The sequence below is a fragment of the Mauremys mutica genome, chromosome 11 (genome assembly GCF_020497125.1).
Source record: "Mauremys mutica isolate MM-2020 ecotype Southern chromosome 11, ASM2049712v1, whole genome shotgun sequence".
NCBI classification, from domain to species: domain Eukaryota; kingdom Metazoa; phylum Chordata; order Testudines; family Geoemydidae; genus Mauremys; species Mauremys mutica.
The window spans coordinates 21,335,218-21,362,297 of NC_059082.1; the positions used below are offsets into that span (position 1 = coordinate 21,335,218).

At 43.8% G+C, this 27,080-nt stretch overlaps 1 long non-coding RNA gene across 2 annotated transcripts in view; it reads right to left on the reverse strand.

The window, feature by feature from the left end:
* Nucleotides 1-27,080, reverse strand: part of LOC123344593 — a 265,270-nt gene that overhangs the window by 137,057 nt on the left and 101,133 nt on the right. The gene's annotated exons all lie outside the window — the stretch shown is intronic.

Sequence of the window (27,080 nt, forward strand, 5' to 3'; positions counted from 1 at the left end):
GAAGACTCAGTGAGAACAAATGCAATGGAAAACTAGGAATCTATTGACAATCTTGCCTAGAAATATGGTTTCTTTCCAGCACCGTATGTTGCTTTCAATTCACTTTGTAGTCAGTGCACATGAGGATTTGTTTGAAGGATATTTATTGTACTTTTGCAAGCTGCTCTATGTAATGTGGTAGCTTTCACTCAAATATAAGTCTCCCGTAATATAAAGGCACTGGGAGTACAGGGACTCACATGCAGAGCCCAAATGCTATAAGAGTCCCACTGAAGAAAATTAGAAGTGACATGTTTTTGAGTACTTGTTTTTCTAAAAAGTAAAAGGTCTCTACAACCTCTGTCAATTATCTTTTGTAAGGGGAAAAAAATATCTCTGTAGCTCCACAAATCGTTTCCTATACCTCTCCTTGATGGTTTTCTCCTTCTGTCATGCAAATGTATATCCAGAGTACAGTCCTGTTTGTCAAATTTCTCAGGCCAAATCCATCCCTGTTATTTCAGTGGCGTTACACCAGGAATGGATGTGGCCTATCAAGTTTCAGTTAGTTTCTGGCTTACTCCAAATGAATTAACAAGACTCCAGGGGTCAAATGCCACCCTGAATGACAGCTGCTGACACTAGCTTATAAGGCTAGATGAGGCCACCCCTCAATTAAGGATGGTTTAGGAATTACTACATCAGTCTTGCTGCATCACAAACAATGTTTTGATGTTGCCTATGGAATCTGCCAGGGAAACTAACCTGAAAATAATGTTGTCTAAAATATTACATCCTTACTAATGGGCATAGAGAAAGTTAAATGTGTAGATCAAAGGATTGTGATGGGTGTCAGAGACAGGAAGGAATCAATTGTGATTTTGACCATTCAATAACATTAAGAAAAAATGGATTGCTGTTGCCATATTATGTTCTAAATGCATTCTGGTGAAAGATGGTAAATAATTTACAGCCCCACGGCACTTTTTTTACACGTGTGATGCCAACTGCTTTGTTGTTGTTAAGGAACAGTATTTCAGAGACATTATGAAACATGCCTTAAATATATAGAGGATTGGAAATTCTTCAAACAAGTATTAAGTAAAGGACCTGCTCCTTATCCCATTCAAAACAATGACAAATTCCAGTTGACTTCCCTGAGTGCAAATTTGGGGCCGCTGATAACTTCAGGGGGATAGTCTCGAAAATAAGCAGAGATATGTCTTGTATATAAATTAGGCATTCCCCCCCACCCCATTAGGATTATAAACCTTAATCCTCAACTGCCCCTAAAGACTTTTAATCATAAGAATACAAGAATGGCCATACTGGGTCTGACCAAGGGTCCATCTAGCCCAGTATCCTGTCTTCTAACAGTGGCCAATGCCAGGTGCCCCAGAGGGAATGAACAGAACAGGTAATCATCAAGAGATCTATCCCCTGTCACTCATTCCCAGCTTCTGGCAAACAGAGGCTAGGGACACCATTCCTGCTCCTCCTGGCTAATAGCTATTGATGGACCTATCCTCCATGAATTTATCTAGTTCTTTTTTGAACCCGGTTATGGTCTTGGCCTTCACAGCATCCTCTGGCAAGGAGTTTCACAGGTTGTGCATTTTGTGAAGAAATACTTCCTTTTATTTGTTTTAAACCAGATGCCCATTAATTTCATTTGGTGACCCCTAGTTCTTGTGTTAAGAAAGTGTTGTTTACTACTTCTCATATCTACTTTCTCTATAGCAGTCATGATTTTATTATATCTCCCCTTAGCTGTCTTTTCCAAGTTGAAAAGTCCCAGTCTTATTAATCTCTCCTCATACAGAAGCCATTCCATATCGCTCATCATTTTTGTTGCCCTTTTCTGAACCTTTTCCAATTCCAATACATCTTTTTTGAGATGGGGTGACCACATCTGCACACAGTATTCAAGATGTCGGCATATCATGATTTATATAGAGGTAACATGATACTTTCTGTCCTATTATCTATCCATTTCTTAATTATTCCCAGCATTCTATTCGCTTTTTTTTTTTTTTTTTTACTGCCACTGCACTTTGAGTGGATGTTTTCAGAGAACTATCCACAATGACTCCAAGGGTACGTCCACACTACCCGCCGGATCGTCAGGTAGCGATCGATTTATCCTGTCTGGTCTAGACACGATAAATCGATCCCCGCCGCTCTTCCCCTCGACTCCGGAACTCCACCAGGGCAAGAGGCGGAAGCAGAGTCGACGGGGGAGCTGCGGCCATCGATCCTGCGCCATGATGATGGGAGGTAAGTCAAAATAATATACGTCGACTTCAGCTACGCTATTCTTGTAGCTGAAGTTGCATATCTTACATCGACACCCCCCTCGTGTAGACCAGTCCCAAGATCTCTTTCTTGAGTGGTCAAGTATCAGAGGGGTAGCCGTGTTAGTCTGGATCTGTAATAGCAGCAAAGAATCCTGTGGCACCTTATAGACTAACAGATGTTTGGGAGCATGAGCTTTCGTGGGTGAATACCCACTTCGTCGGATGCATTCTTGAGTGGTAACAGCTAATTTAGACCCCGTCATTTAATATGTTTAGCTGGGATTATGCTTTCCAATGTGCATTACTTTGCATTTATCAGCATGAAATTTCATCTGCCATTTATGTTCCCCTGATCATGGGTCTGCTTTGCATCATGCCAGTCTCCTGTTAAAGTTAGAGCAGTATTAAGGCTGCTCTAATTTGTGCTGGCTACCCCTGGCACCAAAGGCCATTCTGGAAACTGGGGGTCACCAGGCTGCAAGGATCCTCTAGTCACATTTTTACCCCTAGCCAGGACACCACCTGCTGTGCTTTGTACAGCTCTGTATTTTTAAGACGGTACAATACAAGTAGGTGGAAACAGGAGATGTGGTACGATGATGTAGATTAACATTAAATGCAGACTCTAATTTCCTTTACCATCCCATTTGACTTTCTGCTGCAACATCTGTTTTAGATCAACTATGTTGAAGCGAGTGCTTTGTCACTCAATTGATATAATAGTTTCTACTTCACTCTGAGACCAGTAAGAGCATAAAGAGACAGAACTCATAGCATGAATTATGCTGCAGGCACTCATGCCTTACCACCTTCGGTACTGAGCAGAGATGTTATTACACTTTGTTCTAATAGAGAACAATATTGCTTAGGGAAACAATACAAGAACCATTATTTCCAAAACTATAAAAATAGCAAGCTAAGAATGTTGGAAAGTTGCTTGGTAGCATCTTCACATGCAAGGGTCTTTCAGCAAATCCATAATATAGCTGTTGTTCACAAGTCAACAACTCATCAGTCAATATTGGCTATTGGTTGACATTAAAAGCGTTGTGTAAAAATGGTATTCATTGTCAAAGAGCTTCAACATTTAACCTCTACGGTGGCTGCATTTCCATGATCAGCTAAGTGTTCTCAATATAATACATCCCCTTACATACCTCAGAAGTTTCTCAGGCCTTGTCTACACTACAAGACTATTTCGAATCAACTTAGTTCGAATTTGTGGATTCGACCTTATGAAGTCGAATTTGTGTATCCATACTAAATACACTAATTCGAATTTCTGAGTCCACATTCACGGGGCCAGCGTCGACTTTGGAAGCGGTGCACTGTGGGAAGCTATCCCACAGTTCCCGCAGTCCCCGCTGCCCATTGGAATGCTGAGTAGAGCCCCCAATGCCTGCTGGGGGGAGAAATGTGTCGAGGGTGGTTTTGGGTAAGTGTCGTCATTGAACCGTCAATCACAACCTCCCTCCCTCCCTCCTTGAAAGCGCCATCGGGCAATCTCTTCGTGCACTTTTCTGGTCAGTGACAGCGCGGACGCCACAGCACTGCAAGCATGGAGCCCGCTGCGATCATCGCCGTTTTCTCCTCCTCGCACTTTATCGTCCACGTCTTCCACAGTCAGCTGATGAGAAATTGGGCTACTTTTCAATGGTGCTGCAAGCACTAGGGGACCTTAGGGGACGTTTTGCAAACATCAACGTCGGGTGGCCGGGCAAGGTTCATGATGCGTGTGTTTTCAGGAACTGTGGGCTGCTCAGACGCCTGCAGGAAGGTAGTTTCTTCCCGGACCACGAAATAACTGTTGTGGATGAGCAGATTCCTAAAGTCATCCTCGGGGACCCAGCCTGCCCGCTAATGCACTTGCTCATGAAGCCCTATACAGGCGCCTGGGAGAGCGACAAGGAACTCTTCAAATACCAGCGAGCAGCGTGACCTGTGACTGTTCAGTTTCTTTACAGAGAAGCTGAACCTGCCCCTGTTTCTTTACCCACTGACTGTTGACTCTCCTCTTCGGTTACATAACCCGTTCACCCCGTTTCCCCCACTTCCAACACACGTGTAAACATAAAATACATGTCCCATTGTTACTGAAGAAAGGTTTCTTTATTCATGACTTTGCGTTAAAGGGTTGAAACTGGGAGGCAGACTGTGCTGGGTAGGGTGTGCGGTGATGTAAAGACCGCCTCTAAACTCAAGGAATGACAGGCTCCTGCTCCTAGAGCGGTCCGCAGTGCCGGAATGCTTCTTTCAACGGAGCCTGCCATCCCTCTTTTTCGAATTCTGTGTGCGGGGGGATATGTGACCTTGTGGCGGAGGAGTACGGATACAGATTCCTTTGCTGCGTGAGTCAGCGGTCCAGGACAAGGACCGCTGTATAAGATCTGTAACCGCCCTCCCCCGCTACAAAGTCACATCCCCCCCGCCCACACAGAACCTGGAAACCACCTCCCATACCGACCATGGTGCCTACTGACTGCACTGTGTGTGTGACCCGCTGCTGATCCTGCCCCCGTGTCTGTACCCTGGGAAAGGTGACTGTCCTATGTAATTAACAACCCCCTTCCCCACGCCCCCCATTCAAACACAGTCTTCTTTGAAAAAACATGACGGAAACAGTAATTAACAGCAAAGTATTTTTATTACTTAAGTAGACACTCAGGGGATGGAACTGGGATTGGGACTTGTGTGAGTCCGGAAGGGAACGACTTCTGCAAATGTAGGGTATGAGAGCTTTTTGGTACTTGAGCACTCTGCTGGGGTGCAGTGACAGTTTACACGGCCTCTGGCGCCCCTCCTTCTGGTTATTTTGGGTGAGGGGGGTATGGGACTTTGTGGCGGGGGAGGGCGGTTGCAGATACACTGCAGGGGGGCTCTGTGCTCCTGCGGTCCTGCAGAACATCCACAAGGCGCCTGAGCGTGTCCGTTTGCTCCCTCACTAGTCCAAACATTTTTTGAGTCGCCTGCTTGTCTTCCTCACGCCACCTCTCCTCCCGTTCGCTGTGTGAGCGCTGGTACAGAGAGACGGTCTCCCTCCACTGGCTCTGCTGGTCCGCCTCGGCTAGGTAGCAGCCCATACGTTCATCGAACATCTTGTCCCTTGTCTTTTTCTTTCGCCGCCTAATCTTTGCCAGCCTCTGCGAGGGGGATGCTGTGGCAGGTCTGGAGACAGTGGAAGCTGTGAGATGGGAAACAGGGAGTGAATTCCTTGCAAAGATACATTTTTGCGAACAATTAACTGAGTCTAGGCTGTCTCTGTGAATTCTGGGTTGAGACCCCTGTGCCTGCTGGGGCACAAATAATTTTCGCGGTGGATTCTGGGTAAATGTCGCCAGTCATTCCTTCCTCCGGGAAAGCAATGGCAGACAATCATTTCAAGCCCGTTTTCCCAGAATTGCCCTGGCATACGCCATAGCGTGGCAACCATGGACACTGTTTTGCCTTTTGTGTATGTCACCGTATGTGTACTAGATGCCGCTGACAGAGGCGGTCCAGCAGCGCTACACAGCAGCATGCTTTTGCTTTTGCATGACAGCAGAGATGGTTACCAGCCATATTGTACCATCTACCATACCATAAATTGGTAATAAGATGGTAATAAGATGGGCATGGTTACCTGTCCTTTTGCACTTCACCATTTGGTGCTGTCATAAGTGCCCCTGGCCGAGCAGCCAGGGGCGCAAAAGCAAAAATTGGGAATGACTCCCTGAGTCAATCCCTCCTTTTTGGTATCTAAAAATAGAATCAGTCCTGCCTAGAATATGGGCAAGTGTACTAGAGAACCACTGTATCAGAGAACCAGAGAGCACAGCTGCTCTGTGTCAGATCCTGCATAGATTATGAGCTGTATGCTATTCACAGGGGGTGCTCCTGCAACAACCCCACCTGTTGATTCCATTCTTCCCCAGCCTTCCTGGGCTACCATAGCATTGTCCCCCAACTTGTGTGATGAAGTAATAAAGAATGCAGGAATAAGACACAGTGACTTGTTAGTGAGAAATGAGTGGAAGGCAGCCTCCAGTTGCTATGATAGTCCACATAGGACATTAAGGAGTGTGGAGGAGAGGAGCCCAGCATCCTGCTGCTAGTCCAGGGGCAATTGAATCTTTTCTTTACACATGAAGGGTGGGGGCTGATGAAGCTCAGCCCCCTATTGCTATGATGACGATGGTTACCAGCCATATTGTACCATCTACCAGGAAAAATTAGGTTCACCTGACACTGGGGAACCTGACAGATAGTAGTCGGCATGGTTACCAGTCCTTTTGCACTGCCCCATGTGGCAATAGGCTGATGATGAGGACTGGTACCAGTCATTTTGTACCATCAGCCATCCATAGCGTGGGGGAAGCAAGGATGTTGGTGTTGAGTGCTGCACCATCGCGTCTATCTGCAGCATTCAGTAAAGATACGGTGACATGTAAAAGAGTCAAGAGAGGATTGTTTTCCCTTTCACTTCTGGGGGTGGGTGGGGGGGTGCGTAAATTGCCGAGCTATGCCCTGACCCACCGCGGACACTGTTTTTGTCCCTAGAAGCATTTGGAGCTCAGCCAAGAATGCAAATCATTTTTGGAGACAGCAGGAACTGTGGGATACCTTGCGTCCTCAGTCCCCCCTCCCTCCATGAGCGTCCATTTGATTCTTTGGCTTTCCGTTACGCTCGTGTCGCAGCAGCGTGCTGAGTCTCTGCTATGCCATCTGTCCGGAGATTTTTTTAAAATACTTTGGACCAGGCGTAACATTACAGTAATTCCCCTAATTAGATGCATGAGTCTCCTAGCGAGATCACCGTGAGGACGGGCACTGAAGGAGATAGAGAGCGCATGCTGCGTGAAATCTATCACGAACCACGGACCGATGCAGCCGTGGTCGGGGAGGCAATGCTCCCTGAATACTGCATGAAAGCCTTGCGGGGAAAAGGGTGCTATCACGGAGCACCCAATAAGGCAGCTCTCCCCAGGAACGTCCTGCTGATGCTTATCGATTAACGGAAGTAGAGCTTCGTGGAGATCTCCCAGGAGGATTTCTGATCTATCACCATATATAGAGAGACCTCCTTCTCACACACTTCAGATTCCTGTTATATTAAGAATAAAAGTTAACATGGTTAAAGCACTTACCGACTGCTCCTTCCCCTGATTCAGGATCCGGGTTCATGGCCGGGGAGGGTTGGTAGGGGATCTCCGTGACGGTGATGAATAGATCCTGGCTGTCGGGGAAACCAGCGTTGTAAGCGCTCTCGCCTGCCTCGTCCTCCACAAACACTTCCTCATCTTCCCCGTCCGTGAACATCGTCGAGGAACTGTCCGTTGACACTGTCCCATCATCAGAGTCCATGGTCACTGGTGGGGCACTGGTGGCAGGCTCCGTAGCGTCCGTTTGCCGCTTTGATTTTTTGGTAGCCTTGTCTGGGGTCCTTGGTTTTCACGCGGCGATGCATTGCATGACGGCTGTATCCTCTGTCTGGATCATGGCTTTGGAGACCTTCTCGTAGGTCTTTGCATTCCGTTTGTTGGAGCGCAGCTCCGAAAGCACAGACTCCTCGCCCCACACACCGATCAGATCCAAGAGTTCCCGGTCAGTCTAAGCCGGGTCCCTCTTTCTATTCAGAGATTACATGAACTCCTCTGCTGGAGAGCTCTGCATTGCTGCCGGTGCTGCTGAGCTCGCCCCGATGTCCAACCACAAAATGAGATTCTAACTGTCCAGAAAGGAAAAGGAATTCAAATTTTCCCGGGTCGTTTCCTGTGTGGCTGCTGAGCATTGAAGCTCGGACTGCTGTCCAGAGCGTCAACAGAGTGGTGCAGTGTGGGATAGCTCCCGGAGCTACTAAGTTCGATTTGCATCCACACCTAGCCTAATTCGAGCTAGCCATGTCGAATTTAGCGTTACTCCATCTGTCGGGGTGGAGTACCAAATTCGAACTAAAGAGCCCTCTAGTTCTAATTAAATGGCTTCCTGGTGTGGAAGGTTGAGCGGTTAGTTCGAATTAACGCTGCTAAATTTGAATTAAAGTCCTAGTGTAGACCAGGCCTCAGGCTTTGAAGTGTTTTAAGATCCATGGGTGGAAGGATTAATATTTTTAGAAAATCCCATATTTTGATTTCAACCAGTAATAAATGCATTGTCTGCCCATTGTCCTACCCCATTCACAGAACAACTTCACACATCTACAGCAGCTTTACATAGGAAGTCTGTGGAAATGCCAGTAACAGAACCCAGATCTCCTGACTTCCAATCTTGCGCCTAAACCAAAAGACCATCCTCTTCTTCAAAATGTGCATTATTGGGTGACTGGCTGGCTCAGGGGCTTGATAACAAAATGTAAAGACTTTCACCCTCTAGATTTACTACTTTCTCCCCTTTTGTCTTACAAATTATACTGTATTATTACAATACCAGGATTAATGCCTAATAAAAGTTAATTGTACAATATACTACAAAATAAAAAAAGTAAACAAACATCCCCCAACAACCTACTCACTATCTACTGTACACCTGAATTCCAGGAGTCAGTCAGCTCCTCCTGTGAGTAAACTCACCTTTGCCTCACACAATATGTCCTCCACCAACCCCAGACTTCCTCTCTCTGTTTCACTGACCCTCCCTCCCCCACATTGGCGGGGGATACTGGCTGTTTGGAGCTAATTCCTTTTCAGTGGCTCTCACAGTATGAGCATTTCTGGTTCCCGCTATGAAAACTGTCCGTTCTTGGAACTCTTAGCCAAGCTTGTCAATACAGAAAGGTGAGACGTGGCAGGGAGGCTGGAATACAGTATCCCACATCCAAACACACACCATTAAACCTGTGACAATCCAAAAAGAGTGAAACAGTAATTATTAGCAATTAGTGGTAATACTGCCGAGATAATTACACCTGTCAGAACAGACAGGCACTCCAAAGTTTTAACGAAGTCTAGCAGCAACTGGGGTCACAGCAAGTAAGAGGGACTATAGAAGGAAAAAAATCACTGCAAAAGAGAAGGGATATGCTTATGGGAATGCCACTGAAAGAAGTTATTTACAAACAGCCAAGCAACAGCCTGAGAGCAACATCTGCTTTGCCAGCAGCAAGCCATCAGTAGGTAGGATGAGACATGGAGTAGCATGTTATTTCTACTTTGTATATACATGTGTACAATAACCATTCATAAATGTTTTTTCCTTTTCAGTCCTCAGGAAGAGGCAGCCATTCTGTTTGCCTGTAGCTGACTGTAGCAATGCAAGACTCACTGGTGTGGCACCTCCTGCTGGTCATCCTGGGAATTAGCTCAATTCCAGCCCAGAGTGCGCTTTGCAGGCCTGTGGCTTGCCTGCCACTGGCCCTGTGTCCCTCCCAGACTCCAGTGCCCTTTACCTCAGGGCTCTGCCCCAGCAGGTCTCCCCTCCCAGGGGAACCCCCAGCCCTCTAAGCCCACCTTGCCTCAGTGACTACTGCCAGTCATCATCTAGCCCCCACTCACTGGGCAGGCTGCAGTCGGTCATGGCCACTCATCATTGGCAAGTGGGTAGGACCAACTGCCTCTGCCTATTCCCAGGCTGCACCTCTGTAGCCCCAGTACCATCCCTAGGCCTTGCACAAGGCTTGCAGCCTGGGGAGTTGCCAGGCTGGAGCTCCTCAGCTCCTTTGCCCTACTCCCCAGCACTGCTCCAGTTCAGGTACCTTCCTCTCAGGCAGCTAAGCCTTCTCCCTCCAGGACTGGAGAGAGACTGACTCCATCCTGCCCCTGCAGCTCTCTTATAAGGGCCAGCTGTGACCCCAGCATGACCCCAGCTGTGGCTGCTTCAGCCTTTCCCAGCCACAGCCCTCTCCATGGCTGCTTTTATTATTGGCTCCCCAGAGAAGCCCTCTCCCAGGGCTGTTTTAACCCCTTCAGGGCCAGAGCAGGGTGACGATCCCACTACACTGACCCAAGTCCTACGGTAAAAAGCCTTCTGCATGTGAGTGCTGAATAACCTTTCACATCAACCACTGTATTAAGTATATGAATTATAGTTTGCTTCTTGCTCTTTATCCCTTCGACTTATCTCCCCAGAAGCGGAACAAAAATGATATGTGCCATCATGGATGCGTTAATGTTTTCACTTTGCTTTAAAATCCATTGATTTGAAGGAAACTGACTTGTTGGGGAGAAGCTTGTCACTGCAGCACAAGACTTGTGGCCATTTTACGCATACCTTCATGGCCATAGTATAGTACTTTATGCAGAGCCATCCTCTGGGTAGGGTGAATTGGGGCAACTGCCCCAAGTCCCACGCTTTGGGGGGCCCCACAGGAGGTGGGCAGAGAGGTGATGCGGGAGGGTGTGTGGGGTGAAGAGGCAAACGGGGAGGCGAGTGGCAGGCAGGCGGAGGGGGGTGAGGAGGAACCCCCATACCAGAACCTCCCTCTCCCCCCAGCACCTCCCCCTCACGGCGGGCCCTGCCAATCAGCCTCTCCCCCTCCCTCTCAATGCCTACCGTGGATCAGACATTTCACAGCATCAAGAGGCGCTGCAGGGTAGAGTAGGGGAGAGAAGAGGAGTAAGGGCACAGCACACTTGGGAAGAGGCAGGGAAGAGGTGGGGCGGGGCCTTGGGGGAAGGGGTGGAGTGGGGGCAGAGCCTGGGTGGAGCTGCAGGGGGAGCACCCCCCCCGCAGATTAGAAACTCAGTGCCTATGTCCCAGGCCCCGTACTCCCCTAGAGATGGCCCTGACTTCATGGAACCTGTAACTTCAAGTCACCTTGCAGGATCTCCCCTTGTTCCAGTTCAAAATCCCTACCAGAATTATTTAATTCTCACTTTTGTTTTAACAGCTCTTTGAGCAATACGGAACCATTAACAACACTGCAATGTAACAACTGAGGCTATGTCTACACTGGCAACTGAATGACAAAAGTTTTGCCAACAACAAGTGCCGGTGTGAACAGCTCGTAGGCGGCAGGAGTGCTCTCCTGCCGACAACGCTAATGCCGCTCCTTGTGGATGGAAGTTTCTTGTTGGCAGGAGAGCCAACAAACAGCAGCTACACTGCGTACCTTTTAGCAGCATGGCTCTAGTGACCCAGCTGTGTCACTAACAGCTGCGTAGTGTAGACATAGCTTGAATCTGACACCACCTCACTTTATTCCTCCAGAGTGGTTTCTCTAAGACTTTGGCATATGATTACCTGGAAACCTTTTCAAGAGGCTATGTGATAACATTGGTCTCATTTTCATCTTCTTTCTCATTCGGTCCATAGAGCCAGAAATGTGGTGAGCACACAAGTTTAAACGGAGCAATGGATGATGTCACAAACCAGAGGTCAATCCTCGCTATCTCTTTAGATCTTTGATTCAAGATCAGCATGTCTGCTTTTGGCCATTAGGTGAAATGAAACACAACAGAGAACTACATAACTGAGGTTAAAAATATCAGATATAAGAAAGAGAAAAAATTCTGAGATTGAACTTAAGCTGCAAAAAAAGCTGTCAAGTGTTAGATGGAAGCAGGGCCGGCTCCAGGCACCAGCCCAGCAAGCAGCTGCTTGGAGCGGCACCTTCAGGTCTTCGGTGACAATTCGGCGGTGGGTCCCTCACTCCCTCTCGGAGCGAAGGACCAGCCACCGAATTGCCACTGAAGACTGAAGCGGCGGCAGCAGAGCCGCAGATGGCAGCTTTTTTTTTTTTCTTTTTTTTTTTTTTGCTGCTTGGGGTGGCAAAAACCCTGGAGCCGGCCCTGATGGAAGTTAGCAGTAACATTCTGAAGAGAGACTGAACATGGGTTCCTACCTTCAGGATTTTATCATATGTCATTTCAAAGTGAATGTAATAGGTATGTACTCAGAAATAAATACCACATGGGGTGGTAATATCTATGTAATAAATTGCATTTATCTTATACTTTTGACTACCTCCATGCACTGCCCTCTAATTTCCCTTGGGATACTTCCTACATGCCATACTCCACCACCGCTTCAGTCATTTTTTTTTTTAAAGTCAACCTGCCACAATAACATTTTCATCCCTACGCTACTCCAGGATCCCACTTCCATCCCCCTCTCACACACCCAAAAATTACCCTCACCTGAGGCATAGGATGGGCAATATTCAGTCCTGGGTCAGGGATGTGTGTAAATTCTGACCATTTGTAATCCTGAAAGCTAGACACAGAAGATTCAGAGCACTGAAAAGTGAAGATTCCCAACCCGACACATAGGGCTGTCTAGCTCTTAAAGGTCCTGAGAGTTCAGATTTTAAAGCTGAGACATCTTTGTGTACGGGTCATTTTAGCGGCTTAATATTTTTCTCCCTGTGAACCATGCTCAGTAGGACTCACAGCGACATTAGGGAGGATGGAAGAAGTGGTTCCAACAAAGTAAAATAGAAGACCCCCCTAAAATAGTTCTAAACTGGATTTTCTGTGTAATAGATGGCATAATGCTCGTACAGAATGCCTGATGATGTATCACGGCATGCAGATATTACTTCCACGCATTTAAGATGACCTGTATAACCTTTATCACTCACGGATGAAGCAGCCTGTGATTGGGTGTACAAACCCCACACTGAACCTAAAGGAGCTAAAGGATAATACTGGGCCCAGCTAGCTCTGCACCTCCAGACCTGCAGAGGAAGCTCAAAAGGGAGCAAAATTCAGCTCAGAAGAGGGAGGAAGATAGACTTACCCTGAGGACTTCAGAACAAGGGTGCCAAAGAAGCCTCCTTGTGAGGAAGAAGACTGCCTGCTTTAGCCCAGTTGGTGCTGAAGGTTTAGTTGTCTTTTCTTTTCTTATCTTATGTTTGACTTGGAGACATGGGGAGAGATAGAGGGTAGGAAGTGACCGAGGGAGGTAACTCTGAGGAAACTCCAAGGTACCAGACCCTGACGACTGTCAGAGCCCGGTGGAGAGGGATGGCCCTGGCTCCCCTACCAGTTGCCCTTGTTGCAGGAGCGGCATAAGCGTCATTCCCACCCCCACTCCTTCTCTAGTAAGGAGAGGGCAAGGTTGTTGAAACCCTTAAGGTGAAGCTAGGTTACACTCATGGGTTAGTAACTAGACTGAAAGCCCTTCCCAGAGGGAAACGAGATTAGAAACTGGATGTGCTACGCACTAGGCCTCCTGGCCTCCAAGGACTCTGTTACACAGCCCTACCAAACTTATACAGTAAAACATTATGCCACACAAAACCAAATCTCAATAAACATAATGGAGAGCTGGAAGCTCCTGTGAAACACATGATGATCTTTTTGTTTATCAAGCTATGACCCATCAGAATCACATCTCTGTTTGTAATTAGCAACTAGACTATTGTCACAGCAGGTTGCTTTTGTCAATCACTGTATACTTTTAATGTTAGTATAAGTAATGAATGAACTGGATGTTAATTTTATTTTTCTGTACAAGATGCTACTTGTAAGATTGATTTAAAGACCTCTTTTTCTTCTAAATGATGTGAAGCAGAAGTGCCTTAGAGATATAATGCAATCAGTTTTATAATTGACAACCATGATTACATTTTTGCAATAAAATATATGCCAGCACCTCAGCAAACTATGCCTAATGCTGTATGAATCCAGCATTAATGAAGAAATTGAAAAATAAACAATAGCAGCATCTTAAGTACAAAAATCATCAAGGCATATTTGAGACTAATGTGATTAAGTACAACATGATGTATAAACAAAGATTGTTTCTTTGGTTCAACATTTCTAATTTTTAGACAGCTTATAGTATTGCACAAGTTGTTTTATACGTTATTGCTAAAGTAGTTTAGAAATATGGCATTCCCAGTACTATTTTCTAAGACAAATAATATTTATATTCTTGGGATTATAGTCTATTAGTATGAGCAAATGAATTTTTCAAACTTGTTTGCTTAACATTAGGTAAACATGAGTTTGCAATATTTCTAAGCCATTTGTACATTTTGAAATAAGACGTTGCAATTAAATGAATGCCTGCAGAATCGGAACATGTTCTGGAGGGGATGGTTCTGCTTTGTGCAAAATGTTAGAAAAAACTTGCAATATGCCACACGATTATAAGGGCAGACATGATCTCTATGGTTTGGTGAATTACGAGAAGCTCTAACGATTTAATGACTGAGCTTCTATGTCCTCTTTTGCTCCTCATGAACGCAGACTGTAACTGTCAGACTGTGCAAAAATTACTGACATACCTTTTTTAAAATTGCTGAGATACAGATAATATGTTTGCCCTCCAAAATACCCATCTACACAACAGTATTGTATTTTGGAAACATTCACTTCAAATAGATTTGAAGGGCTAGATTCTGAGGTGCACTAGAGCTACCCTCCATTCAGCACACATGAGGTAGAAGTCATTATTCCACTTTCCCACCTCCCAATACTCTTACATGGAGACTCGAGATCCAGCCCTCTGCTCCAATGACTCAAGAGAGACAACGTGGGTGAGGTAAAATTTTCAACTGAACCCACTTCTGTTGGTGAAAGAGAACTTTTGAGCTACACAGAGCTCTTCTTCAAGTCTGCAGGGCCAGAATTAGGGGCAGGTGACTGCATGGGGTGCTGGGCTTGGATTGCACTGGGCTTGGAGGCTGTTTTTGTTGTAGGCGACAAAAGGGAAATAGAATGTTTGAAGTAAAATGTTTCAGGTATTCTGTATATGGATTCATTTTTCACTAACCTCTTAGAACGTTCTAGACCTTTGTAGAATCTCATGGAACCTTGCAGGCTTTCCGAGAACTACATTTTCCTTGAACCTGACAGAATGTTGTCAGCCATTCCCGCACGGGTATATAAGCAGTGGGGCATTGCCAGTCAGTCAGTGAGAAATAAGAACAAACTGAAGGGAAGTGAGAGCCCAGCTGCCATATTGTGAACCTTGTTTTATTCTGTAATTGGGAAAGCATGCTTGTGTTTTAAGACTCGAAGAGTGTAAATAGTGACTCATAAAAGGACATATTTAATGAAATGCAAGAGATATCTATTGAACCCCTATTTATGCAACAATATAAAAGAAATACTGTTACTTCTTTTGCCATGCCCAACACATAATGTTTGATGACATGCAAGTCATGCATCAAAGTCATGAAATGGGCTATAAACACAATAAAAATAATGTATTCAAAAGTTTAACAAATGGAGGGGGGACGCCGAAGACGTTCCCTGCCCGGGGCACCATTTGGTCTAAGGCTAATCTTGCAGGTCTGGATAGTTCTCCACTCACCTCATCTCTCTAATATCCTGGGTCCAACACAGTTACAACACTGCAAACGCTAAGTGTTTAGCCACAGTGGAACAGCTTCAACAGAAGAGACTGAGGAAGCCCCATATCAGAATATCCCATAGCCCACTGGTTACAGCACTCACCTGAAAGGTGGCAGATCCCTGTTCAAATCCCTTCTTCTCATCAGGTGCAGAGGAGACCTGAACTAGAGGTCTCCCACATTCCAGATGAATATCCTAACCATTGTGCTAAAAGGTATGAAGGAGGTCCTCTACCCCTAGCTGTTTTATGTGAACTTGCCTGAGGGACCCGATTTGATAGGCAGCCTGTGAGCATGCCTACTGGATTTGGCCCCACACATAAGTTAAGCAGGTGAACGCTATCTTCCCCTTGTTTGGGAATTGCTGTGGGGTTTAGGTGGGAGATTAGGCATCTGGGTGCCTACAGTAAGGTAGCAGTGCACATGCTCAGAGGCAGAAACAGACATGTAAGAACCTTTATACTTCAAAAATGTAGGCACTGAGTTTAGAAGACTACAGGGTTCAGGGAGAGTTTTGTGAATTGCTGTGCAGCCTAAAATTGGGATGTAAGTACATAAATCTGGGGTTTATGTGCCTACATACTTCTATGAATTTAGGCCTCAGTTGCTAGGAAGTGGTTTATGCTTTGTTGTGTCTGGTTCACCTGTCATGTGATGCAGGGTTAATTTAAAAATTTCAGCTTATTGTGGCTGCTTACAACATGGCTTTTTCAGCTTCATGGCTTCTCACACAGTTCTCCAGGAGCTCTTGCTTCCAAAGAGTTCACCCCAGGAAACAGTATGCTGCCAGAAAGTGTCTGCTAACACTTTTATATTGTCACATCCCTTCTCTTTTAAAAGAATAAAACACGCCAGAAATGACTGATAATCTAATATTCCTTTCAGAGGCTGACTATTCTTGCAGTTACTGCATTCATCAGTTTGTCCAGCTATAAAATCATAATAACTTGGAAGTCCATCACACAAAATCCCTCAGGAGAGCAGGTCTTTTAACAATCCACCTGCCGCTAAAATGGTGTGGTTCATTGTCGCCTCCCTGATGTCGTCTTCCTCCCATCTGGTCAGCCACAGTCTCTTGGCTTGACGTTGCGGGAGTGTCCCTCAAAACATCTTCCTCCTGTCTGTCCTCTGGTACCAGCCTACTTGAAAGGGGGTTCCAAAGAGGATGGATCTAGACTGTTCTCAGTGGTACCAGATGACAGAACAAGGAGTAATGGTCTCAAGTTGCAGTGGGAGAGGTTTAGGTTGGATATTAGGAAAAACTTTTTCACTAGGAGGGTCGTGAAGCACTGGAATGGGTTACCTAGGGAGATGGTGGAATCTCCTTCCTTAGAGGTTTTTAAGGTCAGGCTTGACAAAGCCCTGGCTGGGATGATTTAGATGGGAATTGGTCCCACTTTGAGCAGAGGGTTGGACTAGATGACCTCCTGAGGTCCCTTCCAACCCTGATAGTCTATGATTCTATGCCCCTGACATTGTCCACTTCTAACACTCTGGCTTGGGATTCTCCTGCTGTAGAACTCTAAGACGTGTTGTCCATCCTGTCCTTAGAGGTTTCTTGTATTTTCCTGAGGTGCTTATGGTTTTGCCTCATTGTCTGTCCGTTGTCCATTTGCACTTGATATGATTTTTGGTTTCCTAGTTGTACAACTATCACTTTGTGCCAGACCGTATCCTGTTTTGTTAATGGTTGTGTATGCACTTTGTCACCTAGCCCCAGATCTGGCAGAACTCTCACCTCTGATGTTTTTGCCGTTTTCAACAGTTTCTTAGGTTTTTGTCTTTGGTGTTTTTGTTTGTTTTTTTTTACTGCTGATTCCACTTTGCAGTTGCTTTGAGGATACCCCAGTGAAGATGTTATGTGATCAAAATTTCAGTCATTACTGAACTTCTGGAACTTGCCTGAAACAAACTGTGGTCCATTATCTAAACATGTGATATCCAGTATTCCGTTGGCCAAGGGTCTCTTTTGGTTGATGGTCTTCCCAGGATCTGCATATATCACACTTTTTCATGAACGTCCTTAATTGCTCATTCATTCCTTGACATTATATAGTCTCTCTGGCTTGCCTTAAGAAACCTTCAGTTCCCAGAAGTAATGAATGAACTTTGTGAATAATCTCATTCCAGCTCTTGGGAATAACGGCTCTCTCCCCAAAATATAATGCTATTCTGTGCGCACAACTCATCTCTTATCTGAAAGAATGGTGTTCTCACTCTAAGTACTTGGTCTCTTGTTGCTGACCATCTTTGTAGGATCATGAGTTTCAATGTCTGCAGCATTCTGTTTGGCTCTGTATCTGTCTCAGCCTTTCTTCTGAAATAGGTAAATACTGTACCATATTTATTGCCTCCATCTCAGCGTCTGTGGATCCCTCCTTGCTGGGTTTGGACAGGTATGCACAGCTCAAGGTGTCCACCAATACCAAATCTCTGGCTGGGCAGTACTTGAGCTGTATGTGGATGATGCAACTGCAGAGATACATCTGCTGTAAGCACATTGGTGCACTGATTAATGGCTTTCCTCAAATGGTTTAGAGAGGTTTAGGGTCAGATTGTATGTCCATGGTGCAAACGTAAGCATATTGGTGAAATTCTCCATTCCAAAGGGCATTGCTAACAACTCTTTTTCAATTTGAGCATCGTCCCTCTCTGTCACAGACAGTGCTCTGCTTATGAAAGCAACAGGTTGTCCCCCTTGCAGTGTGGTAGCCATCTTGGATGGATCACATTGCAGAATCAGGGGGCTCCTTCGCATAGTGATATTTGAAAATAGGAGCCTTCCCAATTATCTCTTTTACTTTTTGGACTGCTTGTTCTTGTTGGTTCTTCCACTCCTATAAGGTGTTGTCAGGTAACTGGATTCCTCAGTCAGTTTGATGTGCTGGAATCCATTTTTTACAAGGCATATGGTAAAAAGTCTGGCTTTAGACAGATCTGGGAATAAGTCCTCAATTGTAGGCAGAGGAAATGGTTCAGTGTCAAAGTTTTTTTTTTAAAGGCTTTGGGTTTCAGTCTTGTGGTAGCAAGAAAGCCATCAAGAAAACTACTTATCCAGTCTGTGTTTTTGATACAGGCTATATTATTCCATGATTCCATTGGCACTGAAGTTCATCTTTCAGTGGCTGTAGTAATGCAGTGGTTACTTTTCTTTTTGGCAATTTGACTGACTTCATGCTACCATTTAGCCATCCATCTTCCTGAAACACATGTCTATTTCTTCTGTATCATCTCCTGGTCCCAGGTAATACCATCCATGGTATCTTCAGTCACCCCGCTATCCACTTTCATTATGTTTGGGAACTGTACTTTTATCAGGTTCATGGCTTGAGTGGCCTTGCTGCGCAGAAGTGGTACGGCTGTCTCATCATCTATGGCCACAAAGTCCAGTCTGTATTTCTTTTTGTTCTTTGGATTTCTTAATTAAATTCATATATTTCCCCACGAGCTTCAAGGTAGTCTGATTGTACCCTGTTAACAGCCGGTTAGTCTCTTCCATCCATATTCTGGGTTCAACAGACTGATTGGGATAATGTTACAACTTGCGCCACAATCCAGTATCACTTTCTTTCCAAGTAACAAGGCTGCATACAACTGTTTTTGGTGCTTAGTAGGGTCTTCTTGCACTGTGTCTGACAGCTGTTCGGTCACCCACATGACCGTCCTCATACTCACTGTTACTCTCCTCAGTTACTGAGTGTATTTTGGATTTGTTTTTCTCCTCTCTAGACAAACACTGGACTTCAACATGATTAAATTTGTCACAGATTTGGCATTTTTTCCCATAAGCCAGACACTTCTCTGGTCTAACATGTTTTCTCCCACGGTATTTGCACGTGTCTGCACCATTGTCATCTACTGATGTTGTATCTGGTTTTTATTTCATATTCTTACGTATTGCATGGACAGTTTCTGCCCTTCCAGGGTTCTAATAATCTCTCTGCATTGCTCTGTAGCCTTGAATATCTTCAAGCTTTCCCCAAAGCTGAATCAGCTTTCCTCAGCAACCACCCTTGTACTTGCCAGGCTTGTATCCCACACACTGTCCGATCTATTAGAAATAGATCTTTAATATTTCCAAAAGTGCAACTGGCAGCTAACACTTTTAAATTGGTGCTGTACACATCTACACCCTCCCCAGCTCCCCTGACTACAGAAATTACATCTTTCCACCATTTTCATTCTTCTGGTGACTATCACTATTGCTTCTAAGTTGTGTAGTGCATGGGGAATTTCAGTGCACAGAGGTCTCGGGGTGGGGACATGGGCCGGGGGCTGCTGTCGGTGGGCCCCTTGCACCACAGGCAGGTAGAGGGTCCACCACGGCTCCCCACAACTGCCTGCATGGCTCTTATCATGGCTAGGCTGCGGCTCCAAGGCCCTGGAGACAGGTCGAGGAGAGCCACACAGCCAGCTGTGGGGAGCCTGGGTCCCTCCACCTGATTGATATGTTGAACTTGTGTTAAATAGTTTTATTTTAAGGAAATAAAACCAAAGCTCTTAAGGAAAAGGACTGAAATCCTGTGGCAGGAGAGTGTTCTTTGGCGTACAGGTGAGTGAGTCAGATCACTAGCTGTGATAACTTAATGCCACTCAGTGATTTCCCCTACACAATGGAAATCCCCAGCTGACTTTATAAGAAATCTTTCCACCTGCTCTGCTGGAGTGGCACAGAGAGGACAGAGCAGGAACCAAGATCTGGCTCCATGTAATTTCATTCAAACTAAATGGATACTAAGGCGGAAAGTTTCAAAGCGAGCTAGGAGTGACAATTAGTGTGACTAAATTCCCTAGTTGGCTTTGAAAATCTAACCAACATACATAATTTGAAAGAAAAAAAGTTCTGTGTTCTGCATATATCATAAACAAATAACTATATGATCTTACTGCAGGAACTCTTGTCCCTCCACCTGCATTCTCTTCCTGCACTTCTCTTCCATCATATTTAAAATTAGATTGTAAGCCCTTTGAGGGCAGCAACTATGTATTTATCTTTACTGTAAACTGCCTACTCACGTTTTGGTGCTGTAAAAGAAATGAGCCCATTTATAATATTTCTACAGTATCCTTTTTGGACTTTTATAACATTATTTAAAAAAATAATTCTTTCAACCTGTGGAAGGAAAGAAGGTTCATGAATGTGCAACATGCATCACAATATTAAGCATTGTTAGGTTTCTCAGCAAATACTTGATAACAGTTATTTGGAACTTTACAAGAGCTTGCATTCTGATTCCCTCAACTCTGCATGTACTGTTACCTGAATTACCAGGATAACTACAGGAACAAATGAGGCACACATGGGAGGCAACATGTCCTAGTGGGTAGTGCACTGGACAGGAAGTCAGGAGACCTGTATTCTAATCCTGGCTCTGTTACAGACATGATATGTGATTTTAGTCAAATCACTTTACCACTCTCTGCCTGTTTGCTATGCCACATTTTCTCTGTTGCCATTTTAGATTGTAAGCAATTCATGCAAGGACTGTTTCCTACTATGTATATGTAGTGGGGGTATCTAGATGCTACCATGATATGAAGAATAATAATACATTTTGCATATGTAATTTTAGAAACACACTCCTCAAAATATAAATATTTATTTTGTTGGCATTTTAATGGCTATTTATTAATTGATGCAAATTTAGGCCCTAACCCAGCAAAGCATGTGTTTAATATTAAAGTCACTCACATGTTTACTGTATGTGCTAAAGTGTTTTGCTGGATTGGAACTATCTTATTATTAGTGTATCTGAATGGTCCCAAACTGAAAGTCTTGGCAAAAGAAGATCTCTCTTTATCCACAGATCAAGTATTGCATTGGTAGCAGCACTATAAGTTGTTGCTTCGCGCCTTCCTCATCCTGCCAATGTGCATCCACACTAACCTAAGGGGATTCCTGCTGGGACTGAGATGGAAATTGAACTAATCTGACTCATCTATTCTCTAGTATTTCTGCTAAGGCTGCCAGCTGTGGTGTTAAATGTAGTGGTTGTTTCAGTGACACAGACCGTTTCTCTGGGAGCTGGACTGAGGATACAAATTCACTCCCCATAGGCCAACCAATCAACCAGTGTTACCAGCCTTAACTGTGTACAATTCACACTGAACAAGTCACAGAATTCCTCATGAATAGTTTCGCTATTTTGTTTTGTGTGAGTTTTGTACCTTCAAAATCCACCTCTTTTGCAAATTTGATGAAATTGCTATTTTCACTTCAAAAACCCATGTGAAAAGGTAACTATTGCATGTTCTGATGTGAAAGCTGTTTTCGTTCAGAGAATGGACACATTTTCACTGAAAATGGACTTCATTTTTTTTAAATGAAATTTAGCAAAATTGAGCCAATTTTTGAAGTCATAGCCTTGAATTCTGAGTAATTTCATGGAATGTTTCAAAAGTTTTTTTATACAGCTTGTGTAATAGGTTTCGGTCACTACTGGTCCTGCTTGGATTTGAACAGATGACCTAAGCTCAAAATCTTTAGAACTTATTAAAAATACTCTGAATCATCCAGTTCCCTTTCCAAATGTTTTTGTGTACTCATAGAAACTGCTTAGATGCAACCTTCTGAGTTGATGCTCTTTCGAGTCTCCTGGGTAGAAAGGGTATTTGCTAGATACTGCCACAACACTTCCAGCTGTTAACTCAGTCTTCTGAGGTCCTCAGCTCAACTAGCAGCAGGTAATGCTTCTTAAAACCAAGTTAAGGTAGAGAAATAATTATCAACTATTCAAATTCTTCCAGAGATACTATGTGTTCTAACCTCAGAGGTTGGTTTTTAAGGAACTATTTAAAACTGAACATTTGAGAGAGGGTTTCTTTCTTGGTGTACATGATGATCAAACAGTAAGTTGGAAACTTTCTGCGTCATTTAGTAGCAGATCATCAAATTGGAAAACGTGTCCTCAGATACTTCAAAATGTCCAGGTGGAAGAGATGTAAGATGATGTGCCTGGCATTCCAGTCATGCTGTGCACAATTCCACCTGGATAATTTTCAAGTATCTGAGGACACATGTTTCAATGAGCAGTGCCTAAGAGGGAAGGTCGCTATTGCTTACCATATAAAGGATTTAGGTGTGAGATCACAATATGCATATTTACACTGGTAAATGAGGGAGGAAGAAAAACACTTGAAGGTATGTGACACTTGAAGGTTCATGATTTTTCTTCTGCTGCTGCATCTATCTTATTTCAGTTCTAAAAAGCATGACTTGTGTCACAAACTCATCAGCACCTTTTCTTCTGGCAAAGTTAGAACCAATCACCTTTTCCTGGTGAACAACAGCTGGGGGGAAAAAAGACAGACATTTGGGGAATGGATAACAAATCATTCCAGGTACGCTGGCCTGTGTAGAAGGGACAAAACATTTTAAAAACTGCTGATAATTGTTCTTGTTGTTCTGTTCTTCACTGCACTCACTGCTAAAATGAAAATAACAATGCTTACCTACTTCAGAGGAGTACTAAAGGATTAAAGTTTGCAAAGCATTTTGAGTTCCTCAGAGGAAAGGCACTATGTAAGAACACGGTACTATTGTTGTCATAAATTCTGTCAAAACAGTCATGGGACCTACAATTCCTGATAATCATGAAAAATATACAGCTCTCAGAAAAGCTTTTTTGTTGTATCCTAGGCATAAGTTTTTGGGTTGTTCACTGCACAGGGCAGAAGCAGTATTTGACCCTGATCCTGTGAATTCTTAGGCACATGCTTGACATTATGCACCAGATTAGTGCCATTGAGGTGGGACAAAACTCATGCATATAGCTAAGCATATGAATCAGGGCCTTTATTGGGATCTTGTACAGCACTGAGCACATTACCGCTGTTAATAAAATTTAATAAGTCCCTCTTTTTCTCCAGCACCTGTTGCACATTCCCTGAGTGCCATTGTAGGAATCATGAATCACAGTTAAAATAAACAAATGTGTAGGGGCACCAGGCTGCCTCTGGATGGTGAGACTATGGGTGCCTTGTGATAACAACTGATGGAGAGTGTCAATGAAGATGGCTCACGTTACTTTGATTAAAATTATGCTAATCAGGAATTTGTCCATATAATTCCACCCCTTCACCAGAAGTGAAAATAACAGCATGGCATATATGGTGGAAAACATATATATTTATTCAGACCATTACAGTGAATCTGGAATCCCTCAGGAATAGTGTGACATTGTAAAAAGCCAGTTGAGATCAAATTAGATTCTAACTTAATAGGTAGATTAAAAGCCATTCTTTAAAGGCCCCATATGATCTTTTAAATTACTTAATAACCATTTACCAGTTCCATGAAATTGAAAAAGATTTAAAAAGAGAGAGAGAGAGAGAGATTGGTTAGTGCACTAGCCTTTAATTTCTGAAGACCTAGGTTCAAGCACTGACTAATGTCTCAAGCAAAAATAACTAATGGCTCCTCTGCCTTCATTCCTGCATTTATAATATGCAGATGCAAACTCTCTGTGCTCTTCAGCCTGATTGACATGCTCATCTAGAGAGATGCTAGACACTGGAACAGCAGTGAGATTGCTGGCCTGGCCAGAGTTGCAGTTGCAGAACTGCATAAAGAAGCATACATAATATTAGTCTATTTTAATTATTATTTGTATGACAGTAGCAGCTAGATGCCCCAGCCAAGAACAAGACTCCACTGTGCTACCCAAATCAAACAAAAGGATGGGAGAAAAGAATTATTATTCTGCTATTACAGAGCGGGAATCTAATGCACAGACAATTGAAGTGACTTGGTAAAAGTCACAGAGGGAGCATGTGGTAGAGCGAGGAATTAAACAAATCTCCAGCATCCCAAGCTAGTATTTCAATTGCAAGCCATCCTTCCTTTCTCTGCCTGGCGTAATTGCTGTTGGCCTCCCTCCACACTCATTAGAGATTTTTAAAGGGTTTTAAAAGGAATAAAGAACACAGTTTTATAGACTAGAGGTCCGGTCTTGCAGTCCCTGCTCAGTTCTTATTCAGGTAAAACTGCCATCAAGATTTTCTAGACTTTAATGCTGTGGGTGAAACCTGGCCCCACTGAAGCCAATGGGAGGTTTACCATTGACTTTAATGTGGCCAAGATTTCACCCTGTTGCCCTTAACCCACTGTCATAAACATACAGCTAAGGGTAGCATAAAATCACTCTATACCCTGCAAAGGGTTGATTCCTCTTTTACCTGTAAAGGGTTAAGAAGCTCAGATAACCTGGTTGGCACCTGACCTAAAGGACCAAATAAGGGGAGAAGATACTTTCAAATCTGTGGGGGAAGGTTTTTGTTTGTGTCTTTCTTTTGCTCTCTCGGAGTCAGTAAGGAACCAGGGCAGGAAAAATACATCTCCTTAAGCATATCTGGACTAAGCATCTAGTATTGCAGAAATAGTAAGTAATAGCAAAGAAATGCATTAGATTATCTTTTGTTTTAGCTTGTGGATTTTCCCTTTGCTAAGAGGGAGGTTTATCCCTGTTTTTGTAACTTTAAAGTTTTGCTTAGAGGGAAAATCCTCTTTGTTTTTGAATAATTTGTTATTCTGTAAAGTACTTACCATCCTGATTTTGCAGAGGTGATTCTTTTACCTTTTCTTTAATTACAATTATTTTTTTAAGAACCCGATTGATTTTTCATTGTTCTTAAGATCCAAGGGTTTGGGTCTGTGTTCACCTGTACCAACTGGTGAGGATATTATTCTCAAGCCTTCCCCAGGAAAGGGGGTGCAGGCCTTGGGGGAATATTTTAGGGGAATAGGACTCCAAGTGGTCCTTTCCCTGATTCTTTGTCTAAATCACTTGATGGTGGCAGCATACTGTTCAAGAACAAGATGGAATTTGTGCCTTGGGAAAGTTTTAACCTAAGCTGGTAAAAATAAGCTTAGTCTTTCATGCGGGTCCCTCATCTGTACCCCAGAGTTCAGAGTGGGGGAAGGAACCCTGACACCCACCATGTTTGTCTTACTTACGTCAGTGCAAAGATGACCTGTGTCTGCCGATAGTGTGGGGGCAGAGTGAGGGCAGCTGGCTTCAGCAGTGTTACTGAGCATGCTCAGTACAAGCCAAGCAGCAAATCTGGAGGAGGGGCATGTGACCCTGCATACCTCTCCCATGCATTGCCTCTGCTTCAATGGCTCTTTTGCCTGAGACAAGAATAGGCCCCAGTTCAGGAAAGCACCGAATTACGTGCTTAAGTCCTATCCAGTGCAAGAAAGCATTTAAGTATAAGCTTAACTTTAATCATATGCTTAAATTCCACTGAAGTCAATGGAACATAAACATGTACCTAAGTGCTTCCTGTTTCAGTGTTAAGTTCCTGAATAGGGATCCTCTATTGAATCAGGTCCAAAATAAGGACTACAAAGGATTGCACATAGGAGTCTAATTCTTGCCTTTAATGCTCTGTAGTTCTTTCAACTTCTGGATGTTTTGGCTTTTTATCTTAACCCTGAGGCTCAGATTCTGAACTCAGATACACCAGTGTAACTCCAGCATATTCCCCCAATGTCCGTGGTGTTACTCTACAATTAAATGAGAACAGAAATTGGACCTGATGCTTCACTCTGCTTGCTCAGGAATCAGACTCTCTAGCACTCTTCCAAAAAAGAGTAGAGGTATTAATGTGTACAATATGGATTTATTGTACTGGACAGCTGCTGGCTGCACTGACAGAAGGGAAAATGTGACTAGATGAATGGGTCTGCTTCCCTGTCCTCGCCCCCCCCCACCTTTTTTTTTTTTATTTACACTTGATTATGCAGCCTTTGATTTCACTTCTGGAAGAGGTTCTGTCTTTTTACTAGTGTTCGTACAATCTGTGTGATTTCCCTTCACTGCATTTTGTGTATTTTCCTTCTTCTTTGCCATTCTCTGAAATTTGTTTTGACATCACAGTCCGTATAGAAATGGAGCAGATACAAAGTATAGTGGAAAGAAAGTTTTCTCAGCTTTACTCAAGAACGTTATGTGCTTTTGTACTGGTATGGAAGACACCTACCCCAAATCCCCCTCCTCTCTTTTGAGAAGTCTGGTTATACTTTTGCCTGACACAATCTAGTGAGGGGCAGTTAGTTCTGTGTCTTCAGCATGGTTAAGGTTTCAGTACTTTTCTTTTCTGTGCCTTTTTCTTGTTGACATTTCAGGTATCCATTGACCTTCAGTGAATGATCAAATCTTTTAAATGCTTTAGCTGCACATTATCCTATGGCTCTCTTCAGCAGGCTCCTTACTATTGATGGTTTTACTCCTATCGGGGCATTTTATGTATAAAATGGAAGAGCGCAACTGCACCACTATAATTATAGTTACAGCTGAGCAGCTGTTCCTATCATACACCCAAACATTCAGGGGCCTATAAAAAATTGGCTGAAAAATATGTAATTCAAGCTAAAACTTGGCACATGAGGCTTCATATTCAGAGTGAATGTTTTTGGATTTTTTTGTTTTGTTTTTTTAAACATGTTTAAAAAAATCTATTTGGCCATTATGTAATTATAACTATCAATTTCAATAAACATTAAGGAGAAGCAGGGATGTTTATTTTCAAAGAAGACGACATTTATCCTGTAACTATGTTTTATTCCAATTATACCAAATACTTAA